The sequence below is a fragment of the Callospermophilus lateralis genome, chromosome 9 (genome assembly GCF_048772815.1).
Source record: "Callospermophilus lateralis isolate mCalLat2 chromosome 9, mCalLat2.hap1, whole genome shotgun sequence".
Taxonomy (NCBI): domain Eukaryota; kingdom Metazoa; phylum Chordata; class Mammalia; order Rodentia; family Sciuridae; genus Callospermophilus; species Callospermophilus lateralis.
In genome coordinates this window covers 121,016,306-121,039,633 of record NC_135313.1, presented here as the reverse complement: position 1 = coordinate 121,039,633, position 23,328 = coordinate 121,016,306, and positions in this window count along the sequence as shown.

Genomic DNA, 23,328 nt, shown 5'->3' with positions numbered 1-23,328 from the left:
AGGACAAAGTGTTTGCCAAGGCTGTGAGCTCATTCAGTTCATGAAGGAAGTGACCTACCTCACTTCTTTGTGATGGAACTCTCTGAACTTGGGATCCCGGAAACCAGGCACCCAGGGCCAGGCCCAGTAACAGTCACAGAGATCTCACTTGTTTGGATTTATCATGGAAAGAGTCAGTCTTTCTTGGTACCTACAGATGTGAAGATGGCCAAATGCCAGAAAAAATTAGAAGAGGTGTCTTTCCTGAGAAAGCAGTTAGTGGAGGCTCAAAGCTGGCTCCTGACAACTTCACAGAGTGGGCCAAGGAGTCCAGATTTGAGAACAGACAGGACATTTCTGGTGAAAAAAGAATGGCTCACCAGGCAGAGGACACTCCGGTTAGTAACAGACCTTCTTGGGGGAAGGAGGTGCATTTGTGGGAATGAGTGTGGGTTTGTGGTTTTGTCTCATGTTCTGAGAATAGGTAGGAACGTTGGTTTGTTTGGTTTGGAGTGGACTGTTTCTATTAAGTCATTTGACAAGGCAAGTGTTTCTATGTCTGTGTATCCCACTGTGTCCGTGGGTGTAGACATTACAAAAGAAAATGCATCAATGGATGTGTCCTGTCTAGGAGAAAGCTTCCCAACATTCCCGCTGCCCAATTTATAAAAGGAAAGAGGATTGCCTTATTTGTGGCAAGACCTGCAATCTTCCTAAGTTCCTGTTTTCTTCCTGAATTCTGGCCACTCTCCAGAATAGGCTCATGATTTTGTGACCAAGATAGGTACCACCTCCAAGCTCTGTGACTTGGCCATGTACTGGATAGCTGAAGGGAATGGCGAGAATCTCAGAAAATTCAGATATCAGTGTTACCAGGAAAGTCTCAGTGGAGAAACCCTGCTTTGGGACTTTTGCTTACCTATTGTTCTATAGCACTGAATGTCAGGAAGGTCTTTGCCTAAGGCCACCTCGTTGTGAAGCCTGAATAAAACAGTTCTCTAATGTAAATGAATGGGCATCACCTGTCCCTCTTTGAGTAATTGATTTCGAAAGGGATTTGTCTGAATCAGCCTGTTGGCCCTGTGTGAGGCTGTGGCTTAGATTCTCAGCACCTGATGGATCTAAAGAAAGATGCCATGTGTGCATCCAAAACCAAAATGGCCAAAAGAGCATTCATTATGGATGAAGTCTCTCGCCTTCCTCTGTAAGTTTACTGACCTCCATAAGGTGAGAATAGGAATCCTTTGGGTCAAATGAGTTTTTCAAAGCCCTTCAGAGTCTAGCCCATTGGTGCTTGGGTTTTCTCATGACCCCAATCCACATAAAGAATCTAAACTCCACAGTCAGTAGGCCTCAAATTGGAGAAGTGGAACAGTAATAATGGTAGGCCTATTTGATCATTCCTGGTTCACAGGAAGGGTTTCCAGGCCACCCTGACTTTAGGCAAATGATGGGCAAGGGAGCTTATTTTGGACACTGTCTTGTCCAGCGCCTCTCATAGAAACCTCCAGCTAGAGGTTATGATGAGTGTCTATGTGGAAAAGTTGAGGGCCATATGGGAGTGTTTTTGTTTAAATTTTGGTCATTTGTGTGGCGTTTGGAAGAAATCACTGGGTCCACCTGGGCTTGAACTCTGGTGTGAATCTCCATAGAGACTGAGTTCTGGAACTGACCTCAGAGAAGTATTGTCATGAGTTTTGTTGGGATTTTAGGAGGCCACGCATGAGAGTAGCCCTTATAAACTTAGATCAAGGCCACAGAGCACTGGGAATCTCAGCCAAGATAATCCATGATTTTCTTCTTAATGTCTTGGCAGCCATAGTTGAGAGTCAAAACACACATGTACCTCACATTGTAGACTTCAATTGGACTGGCTTCATGTGACCTTTTGTCCACTCTATGGGAAGCCTTGCCTATGAGAGTTCTCCAGAGTTTCATTGAAATGAGCTTCCTCAACATTTAATGGTTTTTGAAACCCACAGTTCCTCCAACTTCATCCTCGAAAAATGGCTAGATAAACACCGTGAAATTTTTGAAATTCCCATGACCAGGTGGCACTGGAGAATCTTTGGATGTCCTATTGCTGATCATGAGTGTATCAGACAGTGCCTTGACTGACTGGGTTTCATGAAAATTGTGTAGAACAGAGATGCCAGTAAGTTGGAGCCTGCAAATTAGTGGGCCTAGAGCAGTGGTGTGAAGGTGTGTGATAAAACATGTGTGGTGGGGCCATGTGGATCTGCCATTGGCCTCCAAATGGCTTGTGACTGACATGGTACAGCCAGCAGAACCTTCCATGTAAAGGCATCTTTTTATTTAGGGAGATTTCAAGGCAATGTTCAGAATCAGGCTGCTATGGACAAAGGGGCAACCCATGTGGGATAGAATCCTGGTTGGTGCATTCACATGCAGACCGTGACCTCCACACATGACAGAACTCCCTCTAGCACTGTGTCCCAGTTGATCTCCTTGTATTTCATGAAGAAAATACCAAAGTCCCAGTGCAGCAGCAAGAACCACCACAAAAAGTGGAGGAGGACCAAATGGCTTCACAGTTCACACGGTGAGTCACTTAGCTGCTAGTGGCCATAGTTTAACTACAAACAGAGTATTCGCACTGCTGCCTCATGTTCATTGAAAAATTAGAAACAATGTCCTCCAGGTCACATAGATGCAGACCCAGCTTTGATGGTCTCACTAGAAAGTAAGCGAAAGCTACTGACAACAACATATATTTCAAGTGCCCTACCTCAGAGGCAGTTTATCAAGAAGTCTTTAGGCCAGCAGAGCTCCATGTTTGTGGAGTGTTTACCATGTGCCTTACTTTTGGAAACTGCTCTACCACTTCCAAGGTTGTGAACTCCTGAGTATATTCCATTCCACATATGCATTCACAGATTTTCTAACTCTTCTCCTCTAATTGTGTCTTACTTGGGGCGACATTAATGTCAAGGCATTGTTGTGGATGAGAGTGGGAAGATTTTTGTGTAGCACATATATGCATACACATTGGATTCATTTTCCAATTTTCCATTCGAAATACTTAATCCCTGACACTAACTCATAAACTACTAGACTCTGACTGCTAATCCTAATATGATGGAGAAAACTAACCCAAACAGAATAGAAATACAAGCAGTTCAAAGGAGGCATGGTGTATAGTTGGACTTGCCATTTGCATTATGAAGGGTAAGTGTTATAAATCTAGTTAATTTTTAATCGAAATAGTTCTCCTTGTGTTTTTAAAGTTAATAAATATATAAATTTCTGTCTCCCTTTCTCTGTAGCCTATTCAGAACATGTATTTTTATATGCACATATAGAATCCTACCTGGTATCACATGTACATTCTTGTGAGGTGGCTGACTTGGCAGATACAAATTATGAGAAGAGATCACTCCTCCTAAACCCTGTTGGATCTTAAAATTAAACCTATGGGTGAGCTTCCTAGTTGAACAACATTAAACATAAATCCATGTTCAGTAAAAGAAATATTTTTGCATCTGTGGATGATATATATATATTTCATGATAAATTTTGATTGGCATATATTTTGGTAATTTAATCTCTCTGTGTGTGGTTTTTTTGTATATATATATATATACTCTCCATATTTTTCAAAATATGAAATATATGTGTCTTATATACACTCCCTAAATTCATTCATGTTCATGTATATGGATTTATAATCAACTTTTCACAAGATTATTCTCAGAAATATTCATCCACCTGAAATACATATTTGTTTCCAGTACTGAAAACTAACTTCAGTTAATGTTGCATACAAATACTAATATTTGTACAGTAACTGACCCAGTTTAACATCAATGCATGTAGATTACTATGGGACATAATGTGTATTTTGACGTTCATTTTTATTCAACACTGGTACATTACTATTTCTTCAATTTATGCACATCATAGGATATATATTGCATCCACAAGTTAGCAAACTTATAGGCATTTGTTTCACTTTCAATAACTTCCTGCTTCAGAACACATGGATTCCTCCAGGTTTCTTGTCTGGTCTTTTCATGAGACTTCTTTCCAAACACATTATTTTCAACTTCCATAATCAGTTTTGAAGCAAAACTCACACACTCTTCATGATAAACCATAATCCTAATATAACGTTTAGATGTATCACTGGTTGGAATGAATGTATGTGTATCAATATAAGATTTCCTGTATATTTTCAGATATCAATTGAATCCATTATTAAATTTGGAACCCATTATATTATTTATTCACAGTATCGTCTATTCATGCATTATCTCTATATTCATATCACAGGGTACACCTATTTGTACCCCCAATATTAATTTGTACATTTGGACACAGAAGCAATGGTCACACTTATTATTTTACCAATGTAAATGTCAGGCGAGCATCGGAGGAAGAGACTACCAGGGACTGTCTAATGCAACAGCCAAAAGTTTATGGGGGTCCAGCATTCTGGGGCTCAGAGCTCCCTTGAATAGAGCAGAGAGCCCTGAGAACAGCTTAAGCAGAGCTTATATACTTTCCTTGGAGAGGGCAGGGAGGGAAGATTATTGATGGGTCAGGGCGAGTGGGCAGTTTGCGTGCAAATGGGTGAGGGCGTACATTCTGCAGTTTTACAGTTGGTACAGCACATTCAGGGAACAAGATTAGCAAACAGTTCTCAAGATATCAACAGTGTTTTGTTAAGCATACCGTAAAACTGGAAGTGACAATTACCTATTTTATTTACCTTTCATTCCCCACTTTTTTTTCTTTACATTAAATCATAATAATGATCATTTGGGATGTCACATTTTATGTCTGCTAGTGTGGTATATTGATTTCTGATTACCATAAGTTTAACTTGTCCAATTTGAGCTTGGAGAAAGGAAACTACACGGTTGAGCAAACAGGGTCCTACAGTTAGCAATAATGTGAGGATTATTAATGGACCGGCCAGGGCTGATAAAAGCGTAGTTAACCAGGGGGACTCTGTGAACCAAGACTCAAACCACCCTTTTTGGGCCTCTCTCTCTTGTTGATGCTCTTCAATGCATCTTCTTAATTTAGTCATAGATTCTTTTACAACTCCAGTATGGTAGGCATAATAACAACATTCTTCCCTCAATGCAGGACAAAGGCCCCTTCTCTCATGAAGAGGAGGTCGAACCCTCGCCTGTTCTGTAAAACAACTTAAGAGAGAGAGGTTAATGATTCTTGTAAAGCTGTGATGGTGGTTTTTTAATATCTTTAAGTTTTGGTCTTTTGCTGCTTCTAATTGGTTCATTTGTTGTGTCCCATGGATTAGGGCAGTGGTTCCTGTGCCCACCTCTGCAGCAACTACTATTCCTCATAGGATGGCTAAAGTGAAGGATACAGGTTGCCAGTGGATCCGGGTTGTATGCCCCCCTATTTGAAATTTAAATGATCCTGCCTCATGATAGAGCACTCGGGGTAACATCTGCACCATTACATAATTAATCACATCTGTTGATAATTTTATGAATAAACAATGTTTAAGTATATATAATTATACTGTTGTAGGTATGGACAAGGCAAGGCACCTAAGATAGCACTGAAGACAGGGAAACAGTCCTATTTGGTTGCAACCGGATATAGAGGGCATTGCTTCTGTTGTAATCAATTAATCCCCTGAATCCCAAGTTTAGGTAGTTTCAGAATTTTGTACCCAACATGTAAGGGAAGGGACTCAGAATTCAGAGTCTGCAGAAGTTCACAAAAAGCAGCTTTTGGTTCTGTTTTTTTTCCTCTTCTCTGGGAAAGATAACTTTTTAAGGACACCTGGGAGGGGGAGAGCTTTTTTCTTCTCTTTTATTTTCTCCCTGCCAGCTGTTACCATGGAGCCCAGTTGGTAACTTCTTTATCTTGGAAATGTAGCCATCTCTGGAAGCCTCAGCTCAAGGCCAGAGGCCTTGTTCACATATTTTGTGAAAAACTAGTAAGGGGGTGTCTAGCTTAGAAGTGCTGATTTTTCCAGCCAGTGGCCAAGTATAACAGAGCAACACGAAAACAGGAAGTTTATCTACACTGAACTCTTTTATAGGGACTTTGTTGCTGAAAGTCCAAAAGTCAGCCACGATGAAGACTTCTGGAGAAGGCCATTTAAGATTTTTCTGTGGGCCTGGTACAGAGGGAAAGACGGGGAAGGCGAGGGGTGAGAGCAGTTCTGTGGTTCTGAGAATGAGGAAAAAGAGATATAAAAGAATAATGGGAAAAGGGTTTGGGATTTTCCTGCCAACAAAACTTGAGCAGTAGAACAGGTAGAGCAGATGGGAAAACGGGTGTGAGTATCCCAAAAAGCCTGTGAGGGACTTTAAATTCTTAGTAACCTCTTTTTAGTGATGACAAAGCAACTTTAAAGGCCATTTTCATTACATCTTGGATAGGCGTCTGAGGGCACTCCTCAGCTGGTTTGAGCTTTGGGTTAGCTGGTAAGAGGACCTGTTGGGACCCGGTGTGGGCACTGACAGGAGAAGAGAGGAGTGAGTGGGTGGAAGGGTACCTCAGTACCTGCTACCTCAGCAAGGGGGCAATAGTCTGAGAACCAGCGGAGGTTTGGGTTTTTGATCTAGTAATTGGAGGGGAGAAATCAGGTTGTTGATGTGAGAGTGACAGCAGAGAGTCTGGAGCAGAAGGATCTATTGGAGAAACATAGTTCAGGATGTGAGCAAAGGAGGGAAAAGGCCTACACATAGGGGAATTTTCTTCCATCCTTTTGAGCACTTTCCGAAGTTGAAAAAGTCACACAGAATTTGAGGATCTAGAGACCCCTCTGGGGGCCATCGGTATTGGTTGTCTAATTGGTAATATGGCCAATGCTGTGAACTGAATTTGATGAGGAGTTTGGGTTCCACCAGGCAGCCCCTGTATGCTCACATCCCCATGACTTGCGGAAGAAGACGGCTTTTCCCCCACACAGCAGTGGTTGTTTGTGGCTTTGATAGTCCACCGGGCAAACATAGTAATCTAGGCTAGCCAACCTGCATCAGGCTTGCGTGTCCCTACATCCATAATGTTTGTTTCCATTATCTACGGTACGGAAGAAATTTAATGGAATTTTAGTGGGATCCTCTTCATCAGAGATATCCCAATTGGAAAGACGTATACCCAGCTGACAAATATCTGGGTGGAGAGATGGCCACCAGGTCCCTAAGGGGGCTGTATGCGAGACAGACCATACTTCTTGTCTAATAGGATTTGTGATCAGCCATCGCTGCTGAATGGGCTGATGATGGTTAGGACTAGTGTTGGCCAAGGGGAGAGTCTATAGCCTTATCCACATGGTGAATATGCAATTTGAAAGGGTTACCAGTCTTTTCCACTTTCAAGCCAGAGTCTGGACAGGGCACAGGCTTGAGATGAGAATTAGGATCCAGGAAGTTATTTCGTCTACCTTTACCACTGTAGGTTTTATAAGTAGCACCTGGTATGGTCCTGTCCAGCGGGGTTCCAGGGATGACACCTGATGTCATCTTATGTGGACGAAGTTTCTTCTTTGATATCGATGTGGAGTCTTCTCTTCACCAGGTTGGTAGGCAGTGGCCAGCTGTTTTGACAGGTATCGCTGAGTTCTTTCAAGAGCTTTAAGTTCGTCAAGCAAGGGGGTGTGGAAGGGATTGGTAGGTCTTAGAGTTGGGGTTAGGTCCTTACTGGAAAAGGGGCCCCATAGAGAATTTCATAGGAGGTGAGGTTACACAAAGAAACAGAGGGAGTATTTCTTGCATGAAACAGTGCATAAGGCAAAAGCATGGTCCAATCTTTGATGCCCTTTCTAACCTTAATTTTGTTAAGGTCTCTTTAATGGTTCTATTAATTTTTTTTAACCTGTCCTGAGCTCTGGGGTCTATAAGCACAATGTAACTTCCAATTTATCCCCAGGGTCCTGGCTAACCCCTTACTTACCTGGGCCATGAACGCCTGTCCATTATCAGACCCTATTACCTTAGGTAGGCCGTATCATGGAAAAATATCTTTCAGGATTTTTTACCACCATTTGTGCCTTTTTTTGTGTGGGGAAGGCTTCAATACATCCTGAAAATATATCTACAAATACTAGGAGATATTGAAGTTCATACCTTGCTGGCTTAATTTCAGTAAAGTCCACTTCCCAGAATCGTCCTGGTCTGGTTGCTCATAGGTGCTTTCCTGCAGGAAGCTTGGAAGGGTAAGCATTAACCTATTGACAGAACGAACAGGGTTTTGTTACCCGTTCAGTTATGTCCTTTCGCTGTGAGTCGGTTAGTGGAAAACTCTGTTCTTGATCTTTCAGGAATGCCTGCAGTTTCTTTGGACCAAGGTGTGTGAATTGATGTACATTTTTAACGTAGTGTAGGGCTTTCTGAAATTGCAGGCTTGGCTCAGTGAAGTTGAGGAGTTCAGTACCAGTGTCATAAGATGTTATCAAAAGCTTGCTGGTGCTCAGGGGTCCATTGGAATTGGGCATCTCCCTTTAACAGCGGGTATAAAGGAGAAGTTAAGGATGCAAACACAGGAATCCATAACCTGCATAACCCAGTAGTCCCAAGAAACTCTCTGTGTTGTCTGCTGCTAGTGGGGGGAGGGGGTTATCTGCACAACCGTTTGTTTTCTGGGCTCAGTGAGCCATCGTTTACCACCCCTAAGGGAATAGCCCAGGAAGACTACTTCTTGCTGGCAAATTTGGGGTTTTTTGGAAGAAGCTCTATACCCGAGTTGAGCAAGCTTATATAATAGTGCTTGGTTCCCAGACTCACAGTTTTCCTTGGTGTTGGCTGCAGTAGCAGGTCATCCACGTATTGAAGCTGGGTGACTTCGGGGTGCATAGTTCTGAAGTTCTTGACATCTCTGTGGAGGGCTTCATCAAAGAGAGTGGGGGAGTTTTGAACCCCTGTGGGAGTCTAGTCCATGTTAGTTTACCATACGTTCTGGTTTCTGGGTCTACCCACTCAAAAACAAACAGCAACTGACTGTCTTTATGCAGAGGCATGCAAAAGATAGCATCTTTATGTCCATACCATTTCTACTCAGGGTTCAGAGTGATAAGCAGATTGTACAAATTATTTACCGTGGGGTGAATGTCCTGTACTCTGTTGTTGATCTCTCTTAGGTCTTGAACGGGGGATAGTCCCCAGTTCCTGGATTTTTTACTGGTAGCAGGGGAGTGTTCCAGGCCAATTGACAGGGCCTTAGGACCCTAAGGCCAGATATTTCTGAATATGGGGCCTTATCCCATCTTTAGCTTTTTTGCTCAGAGGATGTTGTTTGACATTGATTGGGGAGGCTGAGGTTTTTAACTCCACTGTTCTTGGAGGTTGTTTCATGGCTAGGCCTAACCCAACAATTTTTGCCAAGGCATCTGAATAATCTGTTATCCATTTCTGGGGTAGCTCGCCTGTTTGATCAGTCTTGGGGTGTGTGAAAAGTGGATGTTCATCTTCGGCTGACATTTATAAAGCCATGACTATAGAAGTTTTTAATGAAGGATTTAGAAATTTCATTTTGGGGCCTTCGGGGTTAAAAGTTGTTTTGGCCTGTTGCTTACTGAGCAGATCTCTGCCCATCAATGGGGCCAGGCATTCTGGGATTACTAGGAAGGAATGTTGGATTTTTCTTTTCCCCATGTCCATGGTCCTCTTAGTTGTCTAAGTCTGATATTTACTACTGGTAGCCTTTTGAACTAGAGACCATTTATTTGATAGAGGGCCCAGTGGGGCCTTAAGGCCTGAGTATACTGCTGCTGTATCTACTTCAAAGTTTATGGGGTCCCCTTCACTTCAAAAGTTACCCTGAGCTCGGGGAATGGATCTGAGCCCCGACATTCTTAGTTAACCTCCAGAGTCAGAAAGGCTGTCTGGCGTGGCTGTCTCTTTCTAGGGCACTCTTTGGCTCAGTATCCTTTTTCTTTACAGTAGGCACATTGATCTGAGGCCAAGGGTGGCCTCTGGTGGGGATCCAGGTATCGCTTCTTGTCTCCCTGTTTCTTAATTTCTGGCCTATTTATTGTTGTGACCAGGACCTTAGTTAGTACCTTAATCTGTTTTTTTCATCTCTCATCCTCCCTTTGCTCCCTTTCGTTCTCTCTGTTTCTCTCTTATAGGATACTTTCTCGGCTACTCTGACTAAATCTTTCAAAGTCATATCTTGTAATCCATCTAAGTATTGTAACTTTCTTTTAATATCCAGATCAGCTTGCCCAATGAAGTCCATCATGACATATGCCTATTGATCCTCTGCCTTAAGATTGAAAGGAGTATATCTCCTATATGCCTCCATAATTCTCTCTAGAAACATAGAGGGATATTCATCAGGCCCTTGAATAATCTCTCTTACCTTGGCCAAATTATTTTGTTGCCTAACCGCCAGTTGGAAACCCACTATTAGGGCCCGGCAATAAGTGGACAGATGCTCCCAACCTTCAAAGGTGTCGGGGTCCCAGTTGGGTCAGTTCAAGGGGAAGCCGGCTTTGATTATGTTGGGAAGTTGTGTTGGTCACCCATCTGGTCCGAGGATATTTTTTTCTAGCTTCCAGGAAGTTTCTCTCTCGTTCCTCTGTCATGAAGAGAATCCCTAGGATTTGTTGGCAGTCATCCCAAGTAGGCAGGCGTGAAAACGCCAGGGAGTTCTTTGAGTTCTTTTAGCAGGGCCAGCTTCCTCCAGGGAAGGAGGGGCTGTGTATGTGACAAGGGGGAGTCATCTGGTGGGCGCTGGGCCAGCCTAGCTTCCTCCAATGGCGGAGAGGCTGAGTCAGCAGCAGGGGAATCACTTAGAGGTTGTTGGGGGTTGGTGGATGAGGGCAGCGGATAAGAAGGGGAGGAGAGTCCAGTAGAGTCTTGAGACTCAGGGAGAACAGAGGGTGGAGGAGGAGGAGCAGAGGGTTTGAGAGATAGAATCATGGTGGAAGGAGTAGGAGTGGGGGCAGAGACAAGGAAAGGCTTCACCCATGGAGGAGGAGATTTGCAGAGGTCCTGCAAAGTTAAGATATATGGCTGTTGATCTGGATGTCTATGTGTCCCCGGTTGAAAGACAAAATCTCTGACTTTTCGAATTAGTGGGAAGTAGATTTTTCTAGGGGCTATCCAACTCTGAAGGTGGGTCATTCTGAGGCACAGAGGGTCTGCCAGGTCCAGCGATTTACTGAAAAAGAAAGATTCTGGGCCCTTAAGCAGACTTTGGTCCAGTGATCAAGGGTCAGGAAGAGAGGTGTTGAAGTGCTCTGTCCCAAAATGAGAGATACACAAACAGTGAGAGCAACGACACACTACACTGACAAGACAAGACAATAAAGACAGGCAATGGACGTCCAATACTGAGGCAAGGACTGAGTAGCCAGCAAAACCTGATGGCCTGGCAATAAAGAATCCGAAGCAAAATATCACTGAGTCAAGGAGACTATTGTTCCTCAATTTACGGAGTCCTCTGGGGCATCCCCCAGGGACGTGGCCTGTGGCTCTGTGACACGTATGTCAGCCTCTGTCAGAGAGAGCTCACGCTCATCACCGATAGCCATTTTGCCAAGCCCTAACCTGAAACCTAAAATCAAAAAGAGTTCCCTTACTTACCCTGAAAAAAGCACCTTGGGATCTTTCATCCACCGCTGCCGGATCTTGCTGGTGCCTCCAGATGTAAAGGTCGGGCAAGCATCGGAGGAAGAGACCACCAAGAGAATGTCTCATGCAACAGTAAATGGTTTATTATGGGTCCAGCATTCTGGGCCTCAGAGCTCACTTGAATAGAGCAGAGAGCAATGAGAACAGCTTAAGCAGAGCTTATATGCTTTCCATGGAGAGGGCAGGGAGGGAAGTTAATTGATGGGTCAGGGCAAGTGGGTGGTTTGCGTGCAAACGGGTGAGGTTATACATTTGCAGTTTGGCAGTTGGGGACATCACATTCTGGAAACAAGATTAGCAAACATTCCTCAAGACTTCAACAGTGTTTTGTTAAGCATACAGAAAAACAGTAAGTAACAAATACCTATTTTATTAACCTTTCACCAAAGCCTAAATGGAAAGTGAGCATGGATTACTAAACACATCCATGTCCAGGTTGCCTAATGCTCTCAAATCAATCCTATTGGTGACTACATATTTGTTTCTTCTTAAGATAATATATTCAACCTTAACCCTGTTGAAAATGACTAATCCTATCACTCACTTTATATTTTGCCTGATTTCCTAATGTCTCTATTGATATCTGCTTTCCTACATATTTTCCCCAGTTCATCATTGTGACTGACTCTTCACATGTGCTGACATTTACATTCACTCTCTATCCGAAACCCTATTGCTAAAGAACTTTTGGTCCAAATGCTATACTCACTCTTTTTTCTAACATACTGACTATCTTCCTAATCCTAAAGACTATCCCTTTTTGACTGGATGATCTCTTCGACAATCAATCATCCAAGGTACAAGGTCCTATTCCATTGTATATTGATTTATCTGAGACATCTGTGCAGAACATAATTCAAAGCTAAGTATCCCAATCAACAGCCCAATGCCCTTCCTGGATTCAAATCTTATCTAGATTTCTGTTTTCAAACTTATATTTCACCAATATATTCCTGTAAATATCGCAAGTTCCCAATGCCATTATTCATTAAGCAGAATGATTCCTAACTCAAATCAAACATGTTATTAAGCATAACCATACATTGTTCCCTCAAACTAACTTTACAGAAGAGCCGAGACAGAGTTTGTCTTACAATACAGTAATGTAGGGGATCTTCCACCTGCTGAGAACATCAAAGGACCATGCAGAAATTATACCCTGAAGAAGTTGCAGGCAGCTATGAAGGACCTAAGAGGGGAAAAGTCATATTCCATGGCAAACAACCGGGTCAGTATGAAGGGATGTGTCTGAATCAGCATCTCCTTTCTTAATGTAGAGAACTGATCAAACCATGCCTGTGTGGAGAGCTATTTCCAGGTGCCTATGGTTGATATACCATTCTAACTTGTGAAAGTGTCAAAGGAAGTAGGGGCAGCCTCCATTTCATGGGACCTTTCGGAGCAACTGTTAGGACAAAGTGGTGGCCAAGGTAGTGGCCTCATTCAGTTCCTGAAGGAAGTGACCTCACCTCTCTTCCTTGGTGATCAAAAACTCTGAAATTGTGATGCAGGAAGCCAGGCACCCAGAGCCAGTCCCAGTCCCAGTCCCAGTGGTCTCACTTGTTTGGATTTACCAAGGACAGAGTCAGTCTTCCTTGGTACTGACTGATATGAGGATTGTCAAATGGCAGAAGAGCTCTGAAGAGGGGCCTTTCCTGAGAAAGCAGGTATTGGTTCACCGCTGGCTCCTGACAACTTCACAGAGTTGGACAAGGAGACCAGATCTGAGAAAGGACAGGCCATTTCAGGGGAACATAGTATGGCCCACCAGTTAGAGGACACTCCGGATGGTCACAGACCTACTTGGGTTAAGGAGGTGCCTTTGTGGGTGTGGAGTGAGTTTGTGGTTTTCTCTCATGTTCTGAGAATAGGTAGGAAAGGCAGTTTGTTTGGGTTGGAGTGGACTGTTTCTAGTAAGTCGTTTGACAAGGCTAGTGTTTCTATGTCTGAGTATCCCACTGTGTCTGTGGTTGTAGACATTAGAAAAGAGAAGGCATCAAAGGATGTGTCCTGTCTAGGAGAAAACTTCCCAGCATTCATCCTGCCTAATTGAAGAATGGACTGTGGTTTGCCTTATGGATGGACAACACCTACTAAATTCCTAAGTTCCTGTTTTCTTCCTGAATTCTGGCCACTCTCCAGAATAGGCTCATGGTTTTGTTTCCAAGATATGTACCACCTCCAAGCTCTGAGACATGTCCATATACTTGATAGCTGTAGAGAATGGGAACATCTTAGAAAACTCAGATATCAGTGTGACCAGTAAATTCTCAGTGGAGAAACCCTGCTTTGGTTCATTTGCTTACCTATGGTTCTGTTGTCCTGAATGTCAGGAAGGTCTTTGCCTCAGGCCACCCCTTTGTGAAGCCTGAAGAAAACAGTTTTCAAATGAAAATGAATGGGCATCACCTGTGGCTCTTTGCTTAATTGCTTGTAAAAGAATGTGTCTAAATCAGCCTCTTGGCCCTGTATGAGGTTGTGGCTTAGATTCTCAGCACATGATGGATCTAAAGATAGATTCCATGTGTGCAATCAAAACCAAATGGCCAAAAATCTGTCATTGTTGATGAGTCTCTTGCCTTCCTCTGTTAGGAATCTGACCTCTATCAAGTGAGAATAGGGATCCTTTAGATCAAATGAGTTCTTTGAAGAACTGCACAGGTGCTTGTGTTTTCTTGTGACTCCAAATCACTTAAAGAATCTATCCCTGAGAGTCAGTAGGCCTCAAATTGGAGAAGCAGAGCAGTATTCATGGCAGGCCTATTGGATCACTCCAGGTTCACAGGAAGGGTGACCATGCCACCCTGACTTTAGGCAAATAAGGGGCAAGGAAGATTATTTTGGACACTCTCTTGGGATGCGTCCCACATGAAAAACTCCAGCCAGAGGTAATGATGAGTGTCTATATGGAAGAAGGTGAGGACCATGTGGGAGTGTTTTGGTTTTAATTGTAGTCATTCGTGTGCCAGTTGGAAGAGAAGACTGGATCCACCTGGGCTTGAACTCTGGTGTCATTCCCCTTAAACAGTGAGTTCTGGATCAATCATCAAAGAAGTATTGCCATGAATTGTGTTGGGAATTTAGGAGGCCACGCATGAGAGTCTCCATTGGAAACTGAGATCTAGTCCTAGGGTGGCTTTCCACAGAGCACTGGGAATCTCAGCCAGGATATCACATTATTTTATTCTGAAAGACTTGGAAGCCATATTTGCTAGTCAAAACACACATGGACCTCAATTGTAGACCTCGATGGGCCTGGATTCATGTGACCTTTAGGCCACTCTTTGGGAAGCCTTGCCTGTGAGAGTTCTTCAAAGCTTTCATTGAAATGAGCTTCCTCACCATTGCATGATTCCTGAATGATTTGAAAGCCATAGTGCTTCCTACTTTATAATTGAAAATTGGCTAGATAAATACCATGAAATTTTTGAAATTCCAATGACCAGGTGGCAATGAAGAACCTTTGGATGTCCTGTTGCTGATCACGAGTGTACCAGACAGTGCCTTGATTGACTGGTTTTGATGAAAATGGTTTAGAACAGAGATCTCAGTAATTTGGATCCTGCTGAGTATTGGGCCTAGAGCAAAGGTGAGCAAATGTGTGATAAAACATCTGAGGTGGGGCAATGTGGATCTGCCATTGGCTTCCAAATGGCTTGTGACTGACATGGTGCAGCCAGCAGACGCTTATATGTAAAGGCAACTTGTTATATGGAGAGGTTTCAGGGCAATATTCAGAATCAGGTTGCTATGTTCAAGGGGGCATCCTATGTGGTATACAAGCCCTGTTGGTGCATTCTCCTGCAGACCCTGATCCACCACACGTGACAGAACTCACTGTAGCACTGTGTCCCAGTTGAACTTCTTGTATTTCGTGAAGCAAATACCAAACTCCGAGTGCAGCAGGAAGAAACATTATGAAAAGTGGAGGATGATGAAATGGCTTCACAGTCCACATGGGGAGACACTTAGCCCCCAGTGGCCACAGATTACCTACAAAGAGAGAATTCAGCACTGCTGCATCATGTTTATTGGAAAATTATAAACCATGTCCTCCAGATCACAGAGATGAAGACCCAGCCTTGATGGTCTCACTAGAAAGGAAGCTAAAGCTCCTGACAACAACATATATTTCAAGTGCCCAACCTAGAGGCAGTTTCTCCAGACGTCTTTAGGCAGGCAAATCTCCATGTTTGTAGAGTTTTTACACTGTCCCTTACTTTTGGAAACTCCTCTACAATCTCCAAGGTTGTGAACCCTAAGCATTTTCAATTTCAGATATGTATTCAAAGATTTTCTAACTCTTCTCCTCTAATTGTGTCTTTCTTGGGGTGAAGGTAATGTCAAGGCATTGTTCTGAATGAGAGTGGGAAAATTTTTTTGTAGTACACATTTGCATACACATTGATCCATTTTCCAATTTTCTATTCGAAAAACTGAATCCCTGACACTAACTCATACCCTACTAGACTCTGACTACTAATCCTAATATGATGGAGAAAAATACCCAAAAAGAATGAAAATACAACCAGTTCAGAGGAGGCCTGGTGTATAGTTGGACTTCCCTCTTGCATGATAAAGGGTCGGTTTTATAAATCTACTCAATTTTTAATTGAAATAGTCCTCCATGTGTTTTTTTTTAAGAGAGAGTGAGAGAGGAGAGAGCGAATTCTATAATATTTATTTTTTAGTTATCGGCGGACACAACATCTTTGTTTGCACGTGGTGCTGAGAATCGAACCCATGCCGCACGCATGCCAGGCGAGCGCGCTACCACTTGAGCCACATCCCCAGCTCTCTCCATGCGTTTTTAAAGTTAACAAATATGTGAATTCCTGTCTCCCTTTCTCTGTAGCCTATTAAGCACATGTACTTTTTATATGCACATATAGATTCCTACTTGGTATCACACGTATATTTGTATGAGTTGGCTGACTTGGCAGAAACAAATTGTAAGAAGAGATTAGTCCTCCTAAACGCTTTTGGAACTGAAAATTAAAACTATGGGTGAGCTTCCTATTAGAACAATATTATACATAAACCCATGTTTAGTAAAATAAATATTTTTGCATCTTTGGGTGATATATATTACATGATGAATTACGATTGGCATATATATATTGATACTTTTTAATGAATTTTTGTGGTTTTTTTGTATATATATATATATATATATATATATATATATATATACACACTCTACAGATTTTATAAAATATGAAATATATGTGTCTTATATACACTCTGTAAATTAATTCATGTTCATGTATGTGGATTAATAATCTACTTTTCACAAGATTATTCTCAGAAATAATCATCTACCTGAAATACATATTTGTTTCCCAGTGCTGAAAACTAACTTCAATCAATGGTGATTACAAATCCTAATATTTCTACAGTAACTGACCCAGTTTAACATCAATGCAAGTAGATTCCTATGGGACATGATGTCTATTTTGATGTTCATTTTAATTCAACACTGGTACATTACTATTTCTTCAGTTTTTGCACATCATAGGATATATATTTCATTCACAAGTTCACAAATTTATAGAAATTTGTTTCACTTTTAATCACTTCCTGCTTCAGAACACATGTATTCCTCCATGTTACTTGACTGGTCTTTTCATGATACTTCTTTCCAAACACATTATTTTCGATTTCCATAATCAATTGTGAAGCTAAACCCACACACTCCTCAAGATAAACCATAACATTAATATTACCATTAGATGTATAAGTGGTTGGAATGAATGTGTGTATATCAATATAAGATTTCCTGTACATTTTCACATTTCAATTCAATCCATTATTAAAGTTGGAACCAGGTATGTTATTTATTCACAGTATGGTCTATTAATGCATTATCTCTATATTCATAGACACAGTGTACACCTCTTTGTTCCACCAATACTAATTTATACCTCTTCAAAACATTGCTCCCAGAAATGGTAGAAGAAATATTTATGTCACCTTATCTATATATATCTATATATCTATATCTATATCTATCTATATCTATCTATATCTATCTATCTATATATATATATATGTATATATATATATATATATATATATATATATATATATATATATATATTTCTTTTTTTATCTCAGTAATATTCTGGACACAAAAATCAAAGGTCATGCTCATGATTGTATCAAAGCCTAAATGGAAAGTGAGCATGGATTACTAAAAATAACCATGTCCAGGTTGCCTAATGCTCTCAAATGTAAATCTTATTGGTGACTACATATTTGTTTCTTTCGAAGATTATATATTCAACTTCAAGCCTGTTGAAAATGTCTAATCCTATCACTCAGTTTATACTTTGCCTGATTTCCTTATATCTCTATTGATGTCTGCTTTCCTACATATATTCCCCAGTTCATCATTGTGTCTGACACTTCACATATGCTGACATTTACATTCAATGTCTACCCGAGACCCTATTGCTAAAGAAATTTGGTCTAAATCCTATACTCACTCTTATTTCTAAACCTACTGACTACCTTCCTAATCCTACTGACTATTGCTTTTTGACTCGATGTTCTCTTCGACAATTAATCATCCAAGGTATAATGTCCTAAACCATTGTATTTCAATTTATTGGAGACATATATGCAGAACATAATTCAAACCTAAGAATCCCACTCAAGGACCCAATGCCCTTCTGACTTCGAATCTTACCTAGATTTCTGTTTTCATACTTACATTTCACCTATATATTCTTGTAAATATCACAGGTTCCCAATACCATTATTCATGCAGCAGAGAGATTCCTAACCCAAATCAAACATGTTATTAACCCTAAACATACACTGTTCCCTCAATCTAACTTTACAAAAGAGGAGGGACAGAGTTGGTCTTACAATACAGGAATGTAGGGGATCTTCCACCTTCTGAGAACGTCAAAGGTCCATGCAGAAATGATCCCTGGAGAAGATGTAGGCAGGTATGAAGGACCTGAGAGAGGAAAAGTCATCTTTTATGGTAAACAACTTGGTCAGGATGAATGGATGTGTCTGAATCAACCTCTATCTTCTAAATGTAGAGAAGATGCACCAAATCAGGCCTGTGTGGAGAGCTCTTCTCAGGTGCCTATGGTTGATATACCATTCTAACTTGTGAAAGTGTGACAGAAAGTAGGGACAGACTCCATCTCATGGGACCCTTAGAAGTAACTGTTAGGACAAAGAGGTTGCCAAGGCAGTGACCTCATTCAGTTCCTGAAAAAATTGACCTCACTTCACTTCCTTGGTGATGGAACTCTCTGATCCTGGGATCCAGGAAGAGAGGCACCCAGAGCCAGTCGCAGTCCCAGTTCCTGTGGTCTAAACTTGTTTCAATTTACCAAGGACAGAGTCAGTCTTTCTTAGTACCAACAGATGTGAGGATGGCCAAATGCTAGGAAAGCTCTGAATAAAGGCCTTTCCTGAGAAAGCAGGTATTGGTTCACCGCTGGCTCCTGACAACTGCACAGAGTTGGCCAAGGAGACGAGATTTGAGATACAACAGGCCATTTTGGTGGAATATAGTATGGCCCACCATTCAGAGGACACTCCACAAAGGAGGTGCCTTTGTGGGTGTAGGTTTGTGTATGGTTTTTTCTCATGTTCTGAGAAGATGTAAGAAAGGCTGTTTGTTTGAATTGGCGTGGACTGTTTCTAGTAAGTCCTTTGACAAGGCGAGTGCTTCTATGTCTGTGTATCCCACTCTGTCCGTGGTTGTAGACATTAGAAAAGAAAATGCATCAATGTATGTGTCCTGTCTAGGAGAAAGCTTCACAACATTCATCCTGCTCGATTTATTAATGGACTGCGGCTTTCCTTATTGAAGGGCAACACCTGCTATCTTCCAAAGTTTCTGTTCACATTCTGAATTCTGGACACTCTCCAGAATTGCCTCATTGTTTTGTGTCCAGGATATGTACTACCTCCAAGCTATGTGATATGGCTATGTACTGGATAGCTGAAGGGAAAGGCGAGCATCTCAGAAAACTCAGATATCAGTGTGACCAGGAAAGTCTCAGTGGAGAAACCCTGCTTTGTGCCTTTTGTTTACCTATTGTTCTGTTGCCCTGAATTTTAGGAAGGTTTTTGCCTCAGACCACTCCTTTGTGAATATCAATTCAATCCATTATTTAAAGTGGAACCAGCTATACTGTTTATTCACAGTATGGTCTATTCATGCATTATCTGTATATTCATAGACACAGGGTACAGCTTTTTGTACAAGCAATACTTATGTATATGTCTTCAAAATATTACTCGCAAAATGGTGAACGAAATACTCATGTCACCTAATCTACATATACATGTTATCACAGTAATATTCTGGACACAAAATGAAAGTTCACACTTATTATTGTAGTAAAGCCTAAATGGAAAGTGAACATGGATTACTTCCATGTTCGGGTTGCCTAATGCTCTCAAATATCAATCCTATTGGTGACTACATATTTGTTTCTTCCTAAGATTATATATTCAAAATCAACCCTGTTGAAAATATCTAATCATATCACTCACTTTATACTTTGCCTGATTTTGTAATATCTCTTTTTTTTAATGTTAGGATGAGCCAATTTAGTATTTTTTTTTAATTTTTATTTTTTTCATCTTTCATACATTTGATTCAAGTGAGTTATGCATTTCCATTTTTACCCCAAATACAGATTGCAAAATCACATCAGTTACATATTCACAATGTTTACATAATGCCATATTAGTGACTGTTGTATTCTGCTGACTTTCCTATCCCCTACTATCCCCCCTCCCCTCCCCTTTCATCTTCCCTCTCTACCTCATCAGTTGTTGTTCAGTTCTCTCCCTTCCCACCACCTTTTCCCTCACAACCTCGTATATGTGATTTTGTATAACGATGAGGGTTTCCTTCCGTTTCTATGCAATTTCTCTTCTCTCTCCCTTTCCCTCCCATCACTTGTCTCAGTTTAATGTTAATATTTTCCTCATGCTCTTTCCCTATGTTCAGTTCTTAGTTGCTCTCCTTAAATCAAAGAAGACATTTGGCATTTGTTTTTTAAGCATTGGCTAGCTTCACTTAGCATAATCTGCTCTAATGCCATCCATTTCCCTGCAAATTCCATGATTTTGTCATTTTTTAGTGCTGCATAATACTCCATTGTGTATAGATGCCACTTTTTTTTATCCTTTCATCTATTGAAGGGCATCTAGGTTGGTTCCACAGTCTAGTTATTGTGAATTGTGCTGCTATGATCATTGATGTGGCAGTATCCCTATAGCATGCTCTTTTATGTTCCTCAGGGAATAGCCTGAGGAGGGCAATACCTGGGTCAAATGGTGGTTCCATTCCCAGCTTTCCCAGGAATCTCCATACTGCTTTCCATAATGGCCACACCATTTTGCAGTCCCACCAGCAATGTACAAGTGTACCCTTTTCCCAACATCCTCGCCAGCACTTATTATTGTTTGACATCCTAATGGCTGCCTATCTTACTGGAGTGAGATGGTATCTTAGGGTGGTTTTGATTTGCAATTCTCTGACTGCTAGAGAAGGTGAGAATTTTTTCATGTACTTATTAATTGATTGTATGTCTTCTTCTGAGAAGTGTCTGTTCAGGTCCTTGGCCCATTTGTTGATTTTGTAATATCTCTATTGATATCTGCTTTCCTACATATTTTCCCCTGTTCATCATTGTGACTGACCCTTCAAGTGTGCTGATATTTACTTTCACACTTTCACCCAAACCCTATTACTAAAGAACTTTTGTTCCAAATCCTATACTCACTCTTCTTTGTTAACCTACTGAATATCTATCTAATCCTACCGACTATCCCTTTTTGACTGGATGTTCTCTTCGAATTTTAATCATCCAAGGTACAAGGTCCTATGCCATTGTATATCGATTTATCTGAGATATCTGTGCACAATGTAAATCAAAGCTAAGTATCCCAATGAAGGGCCCATTGCCCCTCTGGGCTTCAAAATTACCTAGACTTCCTTTTTTCATTTATATATTTCACCTCTATATTTTTAAAAATATCGCAGTTTCCCAATACCATTATTCATCCAGCAGAATGATTTCTAACCCAAATCAAACATTTTATTAACCCTAAGAATACACTGTTCCCTCAATGTAAATTTAATGAAGAGCAGGGACAGAGTTGGTCTTACAATACAGGAATGCAGGGGATCTTTCACCTGTTGAGAACCACAAGTTCAATGCAGAAATGATTCCTGGAGAATATGTAGTCAGCTATGGAGGACCTGAGAAAGCAAAAGTAATCTTCCATGGCTAAATACCTGGTCAGGATGACGGGATGTGTCTGAATCAGAACCTCTCTTCTCAATGTAGAGGAGATGGACCAAACCAGGCCTGTGTGGAGAGCTATTACCGGGTTCCTATGGTTGATATACCATTCTAACTTGTGAATGTTTCACAGGAAATAGGGGAAGCCTCCATCTAATGAGACACTTGGAAGGAACTGTTAGGATAAAGTAGTTGCCAAGGCAGTGACCTCATTCAGTTCCTGAAGGAAGTGACCTCACCTTACTCCCTTGGTGATGGAACTCTCTGAACTTGGGATCCTGGAAGCCAGGCACACAGAGCCAGTCCCAGTACCAGTCTCAGTGGGTTCGCTTGTTTGGAATTACCAAGGACAGAGTCATTCTTTCTTTGTACCTACTGATGTTATAATGGCCAAAAGCCAGGAGAGCTCTGAAGAGGGGCCTTTCCTGAAAAAGCAGGTAGTGGCCCACCGCTGGCTCCTGACAACTTCATAGAGTTGGCCAAGGAGACCAGATCTGAGACAGGACAGGACATTTCGGGGGAACATTGTGTGGCCCACCAGTCAGAGGACACTCCATAGAGTCACAGACCTACTTAGGGTAAGGAGGTGCCTTTGTGGGTGTGGTTGTGAGTTTGTGATTTTCTCTCATGTTGTGAGAATAGGAAGGAAAGGTTGTTTGTTTGGTTTGGAGTGAAGTGTTTCTCGTAACTCATTTGAAAAGGCGAGTGTTTCTATGTCTCTGTATCCCATGGTGTCCGTGGTTGTAGACATTAGAAAAGAGAGTGCATCAATGGATGTGTCCTGTCTAGTAGAAAGCTTCCCATTTCATCCTGCCCAATTTATGAATGGATTGTGGCTTTACTTAAAGATGGGCATAACCTACTACATTCCTAATTTCCAGGTTTCTTCATGAATTCTGTTCACTTTCCAGAATAGGTTCATGGTTTTGTGTCCAACATATGTACCAACTCCAAGCTCTGTGACATGGCCATGTACTGGATAGCTGAAGGGAATGGCGAGCATCTCAAAAAACTCAGATATCAGTGTGACCAGGAAAATCTCAGTGGAAAAACCCTGCTTTTGACATTTTGCTTATATATTGTTCTGTTGAACTGAATGTCAGGAAGTTCTTGCTCTGGCCACCCCTTTGTGAAGCCTGAAGTAAACAGTTTTCAAATGGAAATGAATAGGCATCACCTGTGGCTCTTTGCTTAATTGCTTTGGAAAGGGATGTGTCTGAATTAGCATCTTGGCCCTGTGTGAGGTTGTGGCTTAGATTCTCAGCACCAGATGGATCTAAAGAAAGATACCATGTGTGCATCCAAAACCAAAATGGCAAATAGACCAGTCATTGTGGATAAAGTCTCGCTTTCCTCTGTGAGGTTCCTGACCTCTATCAAGTGAGAATAGGGATCCTTTTTGTCAATTGAGTTATTCAAAGCCCTGCAGAGGTGCTTGGGTTTTCTCATGACTCTAATTCACATAAAGA